Genomic DNA, 15,714 nt, shown 5'->3' with positions numbered 1-15,714 from the left:
AAAAAGAGCATTTTCCCACCAAAATAATAGGGGTAGAATGTTAACAACTTGGCTACATTTAAACTATACAGTACGTAGTTGGTGTGTGGTGGGAGGGGGTTTGGGAGACTGACTGGTTAGGTTAAATTCTAAGGTCATTGGTCTCTTCAATTTGCCCTATTATGCCTGTTGCCAGCCAGGCTGAGGATGTTGGAGTTCACTGCCTTAGAAATCCCTTACCATAAACCTACCTGCAGAGACTCCTAAAACTCTGTAGGGATTTGTGCTGGTTATTCTCTATTTGCCCTTCCAGATCCATTCTCACCCATCTCAGCTCTGTTCTGTACCCCTGGACACTAAACCTTTACCAACGGTATCGTCTGGGTTTTCTCACCCTTCAGCTTTGGGTTAGGGTCAGTCCCCAGCAGGAAATCTGAGGGCAGGAGGAGAGGGAAGTCAGGATCATTGTTCTCACTCTTTCCCCTCTTGTAACAGTTCTGAGTGGTTACACGCCTCCGCCTAAGGCCATAGCTCCCTTCAGGCTGCCCCTTTACACAGAGCTGGCTCTTATCTGCCGCTGGAAACATCTTTCCCTTTCTTTCCCCTTCAGGCCTAGAGTTAGTAATGACTTCCCAATGTCCCTGGGCACTTCATCATTTCTTATTCTATCTTTGTACTGGCCTCTCTGACTACACCCTTTATAACTAGTCCCTTCATTAAACTCTTTGTAGTTCAACACTTTGGGTATATCATCTTTTTCCTGACAAGATCGTAACTGTATGAGGACATGTATAGCTGTATGCCTATGGTTCAGCATTTCAGTGAATATAATTACTATTGTTATTCTATGTTTTCCTCTTAACTTTTTCATTTATTTAGTTATCTAATACTTTAATTCCCTAACATGTTTCAAAGGGTATTATCCTAGTGATGGAGGGACAGGGGGAAGCCAGAAGCTGTTGGCACTAGTAGACACAATTAAAGTGGGTTCTAAACAGCATGGCATGTCATCCATGAGTTGGGTTGAAAAACTTCTTTGAAAACAAATGTGAAATAAGTACATTAAGTTTTAAGTTACTTCCAGGTAAAATACAATCACATTTTCATCAATGTAATTCTGATGTGTTTATCTTATTCTCCCAACTGTATTGAGGACATTTTGAAACCAGGAATATAGGCTATACTTTTGTCTCCCTTATAAGACTCAGTATTTTCCATAGTAAAAACTACAGTACTACATGATCTACAGCTGGTTTAATCTGCAAGTACAGAGGAACCAAGAAAATGAAGGGCCAACTATCAATTGTACTCAGATTTTCAACTGTGTGGAGGGTGGGCACCCCAACCCTGGAATTGTTCAAGTGTCAACTGTGTAATGAAGGAAACCAGACCAGAGGAAGAGAGGGTTAAAAGAAGGACACAATTAATTTATGAGACCTAGCTACAAAAGGGCACGGGCAACAGAGAATGAAGAATGCCAGGTTGGGTGGGTAGGGGTGATGTAATGTCAAGAAATTAAATGGAAAACAATGGGTTTTAAAAGCACAAAAGAAAACAGAAAGTGGTTTTTAAAAACTATTATAGGCGATTACTTTCTTCTGAATCTTAGAGCATTTGATATTAAATACTGAATGCAGACTAAGGAGTCACCAAAATTTAAGAGAATGTTGTGAAGATATAATAAATGAGTTAATGACATGAAAGTACTCTGGATTCTTTTCAATAACAACATTAGTATAAAAGCAAGATGTTATTTCATGTTAAATTTATAGATTGCATATATGATGTATACTCTAATGGCCACTATCTGAAAACACACCTAAGATTAGAAGGGTTGAAGAAACTGGGAAGTCAAAGATTTTCATCTATTATTTCTCATCTTCTATGTCTCTCTATCCCTGACAATATTTAACTACTAGAAAGTTGTAAAGATGATTGATATAGTATTTATTACATGTGTGAGGTCATTGACTGAATACTTTCATATAGAAAGCACAACACGGTGCAATTATTACCCCCCCCCCTTTGTTACAGAAAAGGCTTGAATAAACAGGCAGAATTTGTACCTTTCTCGTTGGACATTTTGGTTTGAGCTAACAGCTGAAAAGTCAGGGCTGCATAAAGTTACCATGTCCTTCAGCAATATCATCCTCCTTCACATTTTAAACTAGGGGGGTAAAAAGTCTGTTTTAATTTGCAATTCAAGTCCCATCCTTTTTAAGGTCAAATTGGAGTAAGGTGATATCATCATACACAGTGCCCTTATGTAAACTTAGTTTGTAAACTGTAAAAGAGTTACGTAGATAATGGCCTTATTGTTATCACTATTAACAATATTAATATTAAAGTGTGAATAATTTTTAAAAATCACAGTAAAAAGAAAATCATATACAGTGCCCTAATAAACTGTATGGAGGAAGATGTGTGTGTGTATGCACATTCTAATTGGAATATAACCAGGGATACAGCTGGAGATCCAGCCAATGAAGAAAGAGAGTGAGGCCTGGGAGGCTAGCAAGCTGTCCAGATGTGTTCTACAGGGGGTCATTTTGGGCACCAGTCTGTGAAGTCCAGTCTTTAGTTTGGTAGGCTTAAAACTCAACTTTGCTAGAATAGTAAGGTGACTGGCTTTCTAGAGACAGCCTGACCAGAATTATGTCATAGAACGCCCTAAACATCAGAATATAACTATTAAGCTCATTAGTGAATTCTCTTCCTCTTGCCTAGAGTCCAGACCCGTGACTGTCAAACAGAGAAGGAGGTTGGAAGTAGGGTGGTGGAGGATGACCCTCCCTAGTGAGAAGGAGCCTCAGTTTCTCTGGGGAATCTGTTTACAGCGACTTAAATCCACACTATCCTCCCTTCCTTCCTCCTTCTTACCCAATCTTGGGCAGTCTTGTAATTCTGATAGCCCCGTCCAGGAGGGCATGGTCCCTGATTGAAAATTATGGCTAATATATCTTATTATTAGAAATAATAATAATTATTATTGAGCAAATTATACAACTATATAGGGAAATTTGCTCAACTATATAGGGAAAAAGATAGAGAATCATTGCCTTAAGCTAAAATTTTCCAAGTTTTTCTCAGCATAAGAATCACCTCAGGAGAGTTCCCTGGCGGTCCAGTGGTTAGGACTCGGCCCTTTCACTGCGGAGGGCCTGTGTTCAATCCCTGGTCAGGGAGCTAAGCCCACGTGGAGTGGCAAAAAAAAAAAAAAAGAATCACCTCAGGCACTTACTTAACATGGTGTCAGGAATCCCTCCCCTGAAGATTCATTAAGTCATGGGTGGGCCCCACATAATGATGGTGTTTAGAAAACTGGCTAGTTTGGGCAATGCTGCTCCAGGCTAACCTCTCTGGGAATCAAATCATTATCATGCAGGCCTCCTTTTTGCTGTTGCTGAATTTTCCAAGGCACCTGTTCCCACTACCCTCCAGGAGACTCTCAGAAATATATCTGCCATTTCTCATGTGGTCCCAACACTTACCCCTTTATGGTGGAAGTGAGGGTCAAAGAGTAAAAACAAAGCAAACTCAAAGTTAGCCAGTCAAGCATATACACAGACCCCAGAGGTTAGACCAGCCCTTACTTCTGGTTCAAGTACTATATTTCAACCGGCCAGATTCCCCCGACTGATGGACCTTTGGTACTATTCTCTCGATCCCTTGTATGCTGACCACATAAAGACCACCTGGAGCTGTCGATATGACAGATCTCAATATTAAAATGGAAGGAGGGACTTCACTGGTGGCTCAGTGGTTAAGAATCCGCCTGCCAAGGCAGGGGACATGAGTTGGAGCCCTGGTCTGGGAAGATCCCACATGCCGCGGAGCAACTAAGCGCATGTGCCACAACTACTGAGCCTGCGCTCTAGAGCCCGTGAGCCACAACTACTGAAGCCTGCGCTATTAGAACCCGTGCTCCGCAACAAGAGAAGCCACTGCAATGAAAAGCCCGCACACCACAACAAAGAGTAGCTCCCGCTTGCTGCAACTGAAGAAAGCCCGTGTGCAGCAGCAAAGATCCAATGCAGCCAAAATTAAAAATAAATAAATAAATAAATTTATTAAAAACAAAAAACAGTACGGCACTGGCACAACAGACACATAGATCAATGGAACAGAATAGAGACCCTTTGCCTGTCTATTCCATCACTACTCCCATTCTCTGCGCCATGCCCAAGTGGCTGAGTGCTGCCAGAGAAAGCCACTCTTGGTATCACCATGGCCCCAACCGTGCCATCTGTCACATTTATAGAGTTTCTCTAGTCAGTTCATGTTCTTACTCTCCAGTGTGGTTACTTCAAACTTTTCTCATTCTCTCTAAAACCTCCCACCTCTTCCACTTCCTATTCTCAGTTGATGATGTCACTTTGCGCTCAGCAGAATGGGCCTCCCAAAGATGTCCATGCCCTAATCCCTAGAACCTGTGAATATGTTACATGACATGGCAAAAGGGACTTTGCAGATGTAATTAAGAGTATGGGCCCTACAATAGAAAAAGTATCCTGAATTATCCAGGTGGGCCCAATTTAATCACATGCGTGCTTAAAAGCAGAGAACTTTCTCCAGCGGAGGCAAAGAGATGTGGCAGAGAAGTAAGAAAGATTCCAGTTGTTGAGAAGGATTCAACATGCTGTGGCTAGCTCTGGGACAGATGCCTCTGCTGCCAAAGGTGACCCCCCCCCACTCCCCAGCTGACAGCCAGCAGGGAAATAGAAACCTTTGTTCTGCAAGCGGAAAGAACTAGATTCTGCTAATGACCTGAGGAGTTTGGAAGCCTGCCAGAACCTGCTGAAACTTGGAGCAGAGAAACCCACAGACCAGCAGAACGGTGAGCTAATACATTTGTGTTATTTCAAGCTAGTAAGTTTGTGATCATTTGTTACAGCAACAATAGAAAACTAATATACACCTCCTAACTCACAGAAAAATGGAAGCATCCAAAGGGGTGAGTTCAACTTTCTACACGCAGTCTACAAACATAACTGTGTCACTCCCATGCTTCTCTTTCTTCCTTTTTCCCTCCTGTTGCATTGGACTAGCTGTTCTTTCTCATCTCCCAGGCCATTCCTTCCATCTGTTCTGAATAGCATCTCCTCTTGACTTCTGAACTTTGACTATTGATTATCCTCCCCATTGTCTCCTTCCTCATCCCCTTTACTGATTCCTTCCCATCAGCAGTCAATTGTAGAAAGTTTTCCTCACCTCAGAAAGCAAGCCTATACTATTAGCCCTCATTCCCCACTAACCCAAGTTTATTTTACAAATTTATTCTGATAATGCTTTAGCACCCCTTAAAGATCAGCCCTCCAGGAAGACAACTCACTGGCCTGCTGCTGAACCCAGCTCTTTTTCACTCCCACTCAACCAGGATTCCACTCAACATAGCATAACCAAACTCCCTCTGGCTAAGACTAACAAAGACCTCTATGTTACCAAATCCAATGGACCTTTACATCTTTATTTTACCTGCGCTCTCTGGAGCATTTGATATATTATAGATGGCCATTCTACCTTTCTCAAAAAGTCTTTTCCTTGTTTTCCTGGATACTGCACTCTTCTGGTCTTCTTCCTATTGCTCTAGTTATGAATTTACAGCATCATCTGCAGTGTTCTTCTTTACCAAACCTAAAATATTGGGCTCTCTCTTAGACACTCTGTATTCTCTTTCCAGGCCATCTCATTTTTTCCTGTGGCTTGCTTTTTTTTTTTTTAATTGAGGTATAATTGATTTACAATATTATGTTAGTTTCAGGTGTACAGCACAGTGATTCACTATTTTTATAGCTTATACTCCACTTATAATTATTATAAAATATTGGCTATATTCCCTGTGCTGTACAATATATCCTTGTTGCTTATTTATTTTGTACATAGTAATTTGTATCTCTTAATCCCCTACTCCTATCTTGCCCCTATCCTTTCCCTCTCCCCACTGGTAAACACAGTTTGTTCTCTATATAGACTATTTCTGTCTTGTTGTATTCATTCTTTTGTTTTAATTTTTAGATTCCACATATAAATGATGACATACAGTATTTGTCTTCCTGTATCTTACTTATTTTACTAAGCACAATACCCTCCAGGTCCATCCCTGTTGTTGCAAATGGCAAAAGTTCATTCCTTTTAATAGCTGAGTAGTATTCCATTTTATATGTATACCACATCTTCCTTATCCATTCATCTGTTGATGGACACTTAGGTTGCTTCCATATCTTGGCAATTATAAATAATGCTGTTATAAACATTGGGGTGTGTGTATCTTTTCAAATTAATGTTTTCATTTTCTACAGATATATGCCCAGGAGTGGAATTGCTAGATCATATGGTAGTTCTATTTTTAGTTTTTTGAGGAGCCTCCATATTGTTTTCCACAGTGGCTGCACCAACTCACATTCCCACCAACTGTGTCCAAGGGGTCCCTTTCCTCCACATCCTCACCAACATTTTTTATTTGTGGTCTTTTTGATGACAGCCCTTCTGACAGGTGTGAGGTGATATCTCATTGTGGTTTCAATTTGCATTTCTCTGATGATTAGTGATTTTGAGAATTGTTTCATGTGCCTGTTGGGCATTGGTATGTCTTCTTTGGAAAAATGTCTGTTCAGACCTTCTGCCCAGTTTTTTCTATTTTTGATATTCAGTACTATGAGCTGCTTAGATATTTTCAACATCAACCCCTTATTGTTCAGATCACTTACAAATATTTTCTACCCTTCAGTATGTTGTCTTTTTGTTGTCAATTGTTTCCTTTGCTGTGCAAAAGCTTTTAAGTTTAATTAGGTCCCATTTGTTTACTTTTTCTTTTGTTTCATGTGCCCTAGGTGACAGATCCAAAAAAATATTGCTACAATTTATGACAAAGAGTGTTCTGCCTGTGTTTTTTTCTAGGAGTTTTATGCTTTCCAGTCTAACATTTAGGTCTTTAATCCATTTTGAGTTTATTTTTGAATATGGCATGAGAAAATGTTCTAATTTCATTCTTTTCCATGTAGCTGTCCAGTTTTCCCAGCGCCACTTATTGAAGAGACTGTCTTTCCTCCATTGTATATTCTTGCCTCCTTTGTTGTAGATAAATTGACCATAAGTTGTAGGTTTATTTCTGGGGTCTCTATTCTGTTCCATTGATCTATGTGTCTGTTGTGCCAGTACCATACTGTTTTTTTGTTTTTAATAAATTTATTTATTTATTTATTTTAAATTTTTGGCTGCATTGGATCTTCGCTGCTGCACACGGACTTTATTCAGTTGCAGCAAGCGGGAGCTACTCTTTGTTGTGGTGCGCGGGCTTCTCATTGCAGTGGCTTCTCTTGTTGCAGAGCATGGGCTCTAATCGTGCAGGCTTCAGTAGTTGTGGCTCACAGGCTCTGGAGTGCAGGCTCAGTAGTTGTGGCACACGGGCTTAGCTGCTCTGTGACATGTGGGATCTTCCCGGACCAGGGCTTGAACCCATGTCCTCTGCACTGGCAGGCAGATTCTTAACCACTGAGCCACCAGGGAAGCCCCAGTACCATACTGTTTTGATTGATGTAGCTTTGTAGTATAGTCCGAAGTCAGGGAGCATGATACCTCCAGCTCTGTTCTTCTTTCTCAAGATTGTTTTGGCTATTCGGGATCTTTTGTGCTTCCATACACATTTTAAAATTATTTTTTCTAGATCTCTGAAAAATGCCATTGGTATTTTGAAAAGGGTTGCAATGAATCTGTAGATTGCCTTGGGTAGCTACTATGGTCATTTTAACAATTATTAATTTTTCCAATCTATGAACACAGTGTATCTTTCCATCTGTTTGTGTTGTCTTCAATTTCTTTCATCAGTATCTTACAGTTGTTGTTTTTTTGCCGCACTGCATGGCAGGCAGGATCTTAGTTCCCTGGCCAGGGATCGAACCCATGCCCCCTGCATTGGGAGCATGGAGTCTTAACCAGTGGATCACCAGGGAAGTCCCATCTTAAGTTTTCTAAGTACAGTTAGATTTATTCCTAGGTATTTTATTCTTTTTGATGAGATTGTAAATGGGATTGTTTCCTTAATTTCTCTTTCTTGTAGTTGTTAGTTTTAGAAATGCAACTGATTTCTGCATATTAATTTTGTATCCTACAATTTTTCTGAATTCATTGATGAGCTCTAGTGTTTTTTTGGTAGCATCTTGACGATTTTCTGTGTATAGTATCATGTCATCTGCAGTGACCGTTTTACTTCTTCCTTCCTAATTTTGATTCCTTTTTTTAAAAAAAAGATTAATTACCCTGGGCTTCCCTGGTGGTGCAGTGGTTGAGAATCTGCCTGCCAATGCAGGGGACACAGGTTCAGCCCCTGGTCCGGGAAGATCCCACATGCAGTGGAGCAACTAAGCCCATGTGCCACAACTACTGAGCCTATGAGCCACAACTCTAGAGCCCATGAGCCACAACTACTGAGCTCGTGTGCCGCAACTACTGAAGCCCGCATGCCTAGAGCCCATGCTCTGCAACAAGAGAAGCCACCGCAATGAGAAGCCCATGTACTGCAATGAAGAGTAGTCCCCGTTCGCCACAACTAGAGAAAGCCCGTGCGCAGCAACGAAGACCCAACGGAGCCAAAAAAAAAAATTTACAATTTCCTTTATTGCTGTTTGTTTTGATTATTGTATCACTTAGCTATTGCTGCATAACAAGTGTCCTTAATTCAAATGGTTTAATATAATGCCTTTATTTTTTTTTTTTAGTTTTTATTGAAGCATAGTTGATTTACAATTTTACAATGTTGTGTTAGTTTCAGGTGTACAGCAAAGCAATTCATATGTGTGTGTGTATATATATATATATATATATATATATATATATACACTCTTTTTTAGATTTTCTTTCATTATAAGTTATTACAAGATAATGAGTATAGTTCCCTGTGTATATAGTAGATCCTTGTTGGTTGTCTATTTTATATATAGTAGTGTGTATATTTTCAATTTGGATTCTTTCTATTTCTTTTTTTTGTCTGGTTGCTGTGGCTAGGACTTCCAATACTATGTTGAATAAAAATAGTGAAAGTGGGCATCCTTGTCTTGTTCTTGTTCTTAGAGGAAAAGCTTTCAGCTTTTCACTGTTAAGTATCATGTTAACTTCAGCTTATCATATATGGCCTTTATTATTTTGAGTTATGTTCTCTATATACCACTTTGTGTAGAAAGTGGTGTGTGTGTGTGTATGTGTAGAGTTTTTATCATAAATCGATGTAGAATTTTTTCAAAAGATTTTTCTGCATCTACTGAGATGATCATATGATTTTTATTCTTAAATTTATTAATGTGGTGTATCACATTGATTTATTTGCAGATACTGAACCATTTTTGCATCCCTGAGATAAATCCCACTTGATCATGGTGTATTATCCTTTTAATGTATTGTTGGATTTGGTTTGCTAATATTTTGTTGAGAATTTTTGCATCTATGTTCATCAGTGATATTGGCCTGTAATTTTCTTTCTTTCTTTTTTTTTGTTATCTTTGTTTGATTTTGGTTATCAGGGTGATGCTGGTCTCATAGAATGAGTTTGGAAGCATTCCTTCCTCTACAATTGTTCTACAATTGTTTGGAATAGTTTGAGAAAAATAGGGTTAACTCTTCTGTAAATGCTTGGGAGAATTCACCTGTGAAGCCATCTAGCCTTGGACTTTTGTTTGGGAGGTTTTTTTGTTGTTGTTTTTTAATTGGAGTATAGTTGCTTTACAATGTTGTGTTAGCTTCTACTGCACTGCAAAATGAATCAGCCATACATATACATATATCCCCTCCCTTTTGGATTACCCTCCCATTTAGGACACCACGGTGCATTAAGTAGAGTTCCCTGTGCTATACAGTATGTTCCCATCAGTTGTCTATTTAATACATAGCATCAATAGCATATATGTGTCAATCCCAATCTCCCAATTCCTCCCACCCCACCCCTTTCCCCCTTGGTATCCATACATTTGTTCTCTATGTCTCTATTTCTGCTTGGCAAATAAGGTCATCTATGCCATTTTTCTAGATTCCACATATATGCGTTAATATACAATATTTGTTTTTCTCTTTCTGACTTACTTCACTCTGTATGACACTCTCTAGGTCCATCCACGTCTCTACAAATGACCCAATTTCATTCCTTTTTATGGCTGAGTAATAATCCATTGTATATATGTACCACATCTTCTTTATCCATTCGTCTGTTGATGGATGTTTAGGTTGCTTCCATGTCCTGGCTTTTATAAGTAGGGCTGCTATGAACATTGGAGTGCATGTGTCTTTTTGAATTATGGTTTTCTCTGGGTATATGCCCAGTAGTGGTCCTGCTGGGTCATAGTGTAGTTCTATTTTTAGTTTTTTAAGGAACCTCCATACTGTTTTGTTGGGAGTTTTAAAATTACTGATTCAATTTCATTACTGGTAATTGGTCTGTTCATATTGTCTATTTCTTCCTGATTCAGTCTTGGGAGATTGTACATTTCTAGGAATTTGTCCATTTCTTCTAGGTGGTCCATTTTATTGGCATATAGTTGTTCATAGTAATCTCTTATGATGCTTTGTGTTTCTGTGGTGTCCATTGTAATTTCTCCTTTTTCATTTCTGATTTTATTGATTTGGGCCCTCTTTTTTTCTTGATGAGTCCAGCTAAAGGTTTATCAATTTTATCTTTACAAAGAACCAGCTCTTAGTTTTACTGATCTTTTCTTTTCTTTCTTTCTTCCTTCCTTCCTTCCTTCCTTCCTTCCTTCCTTCCTTCCTTCCTTCCTTCCTTCCTTCCTTTCTTTCTTTCTTTCTTTCTTTCTTTCTATCCTTCCTTTGTCTCTATTTCAATAATTTCTGCTCTGATCTCTATGATTTCTTTCCTTCCACTAACTTTGTTTTGTGTTTGTTCTTTTTCTAATTAATTTAGGTGTAGGGTTAGGTTGTTTATTTGAGATTTTTCTTGTTTCCTGAGGTAGGCTTGTATCACTATAAACTTCCCTATTAGAACTGCTTTTGCTGCATTCCATAGATTTAGGATTATTGTGTTTTCATTTTCATTTGTCTCTAGGTATTTTTTATTTCTTGTTTGATTCCTTCAGTGATTCATTGGTTGTTTAGTAGTATATTGTTTAGCCTCCATGTGTTTTTGTTATCTACTTTTTTTGTTTTTTTTAGTTGATTTCTAGTCTCATCGCGTTGTGGTTGGAAAAAATGTTTGGTACAATTTAAGTTTTCTTAAATTTACCAAGGCTTGTTTTGTTTTGTGGTCTAGTATGTGATCTGCCCTGGAGAATGTTCCATGTGCACTTGAAAAGAATGTGTATTATGCTGCTTTGGGATGGAATGTTTTATATATATATATATGTGTGTGTGTGTGTATATATATATATATATATATATGTCTATTTGTCTTAATGTGTCATGTTGTGTTTCCTTATTGATTTTCTGTCTGGATGATCTGCCCATTGATGTAAGTGGGGTGTTAAATTCCCCTCCTATTATTGTTTTGCTGTTGATTTCTCCCTTTATGTCTGTTAATATTTGCCTTATATATTTATGTGCTCCTAACTTGGGTGCATATACATTTACAATTGTTATATATTCTTCTTGGATTGATCCCTTGATCATTATGTGATGTCTTTCTTTGTCTCTTGTTACAGTCTTTGTTTAAAAGTCTATTTTGTCTTGATGTAAATATCGCTACCCTGACTTTCTTTTGATTTCCATTTACATATTGCATCTTTTTCCATCCCTTCCCTTTCAGTCTCTGTGTGTCTTTAGATCTGAAGTGAGTCTCTTGTAGGTAGCATATAGATAGGTCTTGCTTTTTTTATCCATTCAGTCATTCTAAGTTTTGTTTTGTTTTTTTTTTTAGAATTCTCACTTCTCTTTAATCACTGCATTTCAGATTTTACAAATAATCTTAGAACAATTCAGGTAACTAAGGTTTTTTGGGGAAACAGTTCTTACTTGTACATGAAAAACTACTACATGCTCCATTTTTCTGTAAATAACTCCATTGGCTGGATTAACAAACATTGTCACAGAAACACAGAATTTTTTTAAAGCCATAGATCACTGCATATATATTCACAAAAAGCCATAAACAAACGTGAATTTCTCCTTACTAGGAGAACTTAATTAGATGTTTGAACATTAAGGCAGTGATGATTCTAAAACATAATGAAATTCTAAGTTAAGGCTTTATGTTTATTTTGAAACCCATATTCATAGGCAACTGTGACCAAAGCAAACTTTTATCTACAAGGTTGAGTTCATCTGCCCAGGGTATGTTATTTATCCACTACCAAAAATTCTTCTACAGGATAGGAATTAGTAGTGACACCATTGATTTACTTTGATGAATTATTAGTCCCCTGCTTGGGTTTTATTTTGAGGATTTAGCTTTCAGCAGCATAAGCATGTGCCACAGAAGGAACAGAGCATTTTTCTGGGTAAACTTAGAAAAATTTACAGACCGCACTGATTTTTACTTGCTTGAAAGTTGGCCAACAGTCAAGAACTCAGAATCTCCTAAATACAGAAAACCCCAAAAGCATGCTTAACCACACACCCATCTCAAAACATAGATGTTCTTGATTATTGAAGCACTTGGTCTTCACCTCACTTTCTTTGAAGACTGGTATTACCCTCTCTAAACAAACAAAGCAACAAAATGCAGAATATGATATTTTAGATGGATCTATTCTATAATTGCTATCCTCAAGGCACAAATACTATCCTTGCTAGACCAATGTGTTTCCTCATTTAAGGAAAAAATGAGAGGTGGATGAAAAGAAGATTCACTTTAAAATAGTTGTTGATTGCACTCTTGCCCTATCAAGCTTATGCAAAGTATTCAAATTTAGTGGGGAATGTCCTTTTCTCCTTATGTTATTTTTTTTAACATTTAGAGAGACAAAACTCAGACTCAGCTGGTGGGTGCACTTTGAGGAGCAGCTCTGGGGCACCATCTTGGCCTTCTGTAAGGAGTAGGAGTGATGCTCATAGGACACACTCCAGTCTGAGCTAACAGGCATGATTTCACAGCCCAGCGTTTCCATAGTTGGGGTGACTTACTGTCACTTAGACTGAAAGTCAGTCACCCTAAGTTTTTTGATTGGGACATTTAGTCATTTACATTTAAAGTAATTACAGGTAGGCTGTATTTAATATCATTTAGTTAATTGTTTTCTGATTGTTTTTGTAGTTCTTCGCTGTTTCTTTCTTTTTCTCTTGCTCTCTTCATGATTTGATGATTTTCTTTAGTGTTATGTTTGAATTCCTTTCTCTTTATTTTTTATGTCTCTATATTAGGTTTTTGGTTCATGGTTACCATGAGGTTTATATATAGAAATCTTTATATATACATGATTATTTTAAGTTGCTGATGTCTTAATTTCAAATGCATTTTAACAACTCTCCATTTTTACTCTCCTCCCCCCATGATTACTGTTTTTGACATCATATTTTACATCTTTTTGTTTTGTGTATCCCTTAACTGCTTATCACAGATATAAATGGTTTTACTACTTTTATCTTTTAACCTTCCTGCTAATTTTGCACATGGTTGATTTACTACCTTTTCTGTATATTTGCCTTTACCAATGAGGTTTTTCTTTTTTGTAATTTTCATGTTTCTAGTTGTAGCCTTTTCTTTTTCACTTAGAGAAATCCCTTTAGCATTTCTTGTAAAGCTGGTTTGATGGTGCTGAACTCTTATCTTTTGCTTATCTGTAAAACTTTTTTTTTGAATTTTAGAATTTTATTTATTTTTTTATACAGCAGGTTCTTATTAGTTATCCATTCAATACATATTAGTGTATACATGTCAATCCCAATCTCCCAATTCATCACACACCCCCCACCTGCTTATCTGTAAAACTTTTGATCTCTCCATCCAATCAGAAAGAAAGCCTTGCTTGGTGGATTATTCTTGGTTGTATGTTTTTCCCTTTCATCACTTTAGATATGTCGTGCCATTCCCTTCTGGCCAGCAGAGTTTCTGCTGAAAAGTCAGCTGATAGCCTGATGGGAGTTCCCTTGTATGTAATTTATTGCTTTTCCCTTGCTGTTTTTAATATTCTCTCTTTATCTTTAATTTTTGTCATCTTAAATACAATGTGTGTCTTGGTATGTTCCTCTTGGGTTGATCCTGTTTTGCACTCTCTGTGCTTCCTGGACCTGGATGTCTGCTTCCTTTCCCAGGTTATGTAAGTATTCAGCTATTATGTCTTCAAATATGTTCTCAGCCCCTTTCTCTCTCTCTCCTCTTTCTGGGACTCCTATAATGTAAATGTTGGTATGCTTGATGTTGTGCCAGAAGTCTCTTAAACTGTCCTCATTTCCTTTTATTCTTTTTTCTGTTCAACCTCAGTGATTTCCACAGCTCTATCTTCCAGCTCGCTGATACATTCCTCTGTATCATTTAATCTACTCTTGAGTCCTTCTAGTTTATTTTTCATTTTAGTTATTGTATTCTTTATCTCTCATTCTTCTTTGTATTTTCTAACTCCTTGTTAAAAACTCCTAATTTCTCACTCTGTTCATCCATTTTTCTCCTGAGTTCTTTGATCATCTTTACAATCATTACCTTGAACTCTTTATCAGGTAGATTGCCTATCTCCATTTCACTTAGTTCTTCTTTTGGGGCTTTATCTTGTTGCTTCATTTGGAACATTGTCACCTCATTTTCCAAGTTGCTATTTTTACTTCTATGCAGCGGGTAGGTTGGTTACATTTCCAGACCTTGGAGAAGTGGCTGTTTGGAGGAGGTATCCTATGCATCCCAGCAGTGCACTCCCCTTTGGTTACCAGAGCTATATGCTCCAGGGATGCTCCCTATGTTGGGCTACATAGGTCCTTCTCTTGTAGCGGGCCGACTACTGTGGGCAGTTCGGTAGGCGTGGCTGGCCCCCCTGTCCAGTTGGTTGCCAGGCCCTGCCTTGTGCGGAGGCTGCCAGCTGCTGTTTGGTGCAGCCAGGTCACGAGTCGGCTAGCTATGGAACCTCGGGGGCTAGCTCATGGTGGGCAGAGCTAGGTTCTGTAGTGGGTGGTTGTGGAGCTGGACTTCCCAAATATAGTGTTGGCAGTGGGTAGGACCAGTTCCTGACACAGCTGGCTGCAGGTTCTGGGGTTTCCCAAAGCTAGTGCTGGCCCACTGGTGAGTGGGGCTGGAGCCTCGGGTGTCTGACTGAGGAGTCCAAGTATCTCAGACCTGGTGTTGGCCTGCTGGTGGGTGGCCCCAGGGCCCACGGGGCTCCCAGGACTAGTGCTGGCTCACCGGTGTGTGGAGTTGGGTCCCCGGGTCTCTAGCTGCAGGGCCCTGGGTGTTCCAAAGCTGGTTTCAGTCAGCTGCTGGGTGGGGCTGGATCCTGGGGCTGCTGGCTAAAAGGCGCAATGTGTCCCAGAGCTGGTGGGCATGGCTGGGGCCTGGGGGTTTCTAGGGTTGGTGTGTTGGCTGGGTCCTGACAAGTCAAGCTGCAGGGCTGCACTGGTCCTCGGGCCAGTGTCTGCCTTCTTCTGTGTGGGGTTATGGCCCAGAGATCCCGGGACTGGTGGATTGCCCACTTGGGTGTATGAGTCTTGACTGTACTGTGTGTGACTCCGCTCCTCCTACCAATCTCATTGCTGCTTCTTTCTTTATACCTTTAGTTGTACAAGATCTTTTCTGGTAGATTCTGGATTTTCTCATCAAATGTTGCTCTCTAAATATCTGTAATTTTGGTATGCCCGTGAGAGGAGGTGAGCTCAGGGTCTTCC

Source organism: Eubalaena glacialis, chromosome 5, assembly GCF_028564815.1.
Source record: "Eubalaena glacialis isolate mEubGla1 chromosome 5, mEubGla1.1.hap2.+ XY, whole genome shotgun sequence".
NCBI lineage: Eukaryota > Metazoa > Chordata > Mammalia > Artiodactyla > Balaenidae > Eubalaena > Eubalaena glacialis.
Note: the sequence above shows the minus strand (reverse complement) of the source record.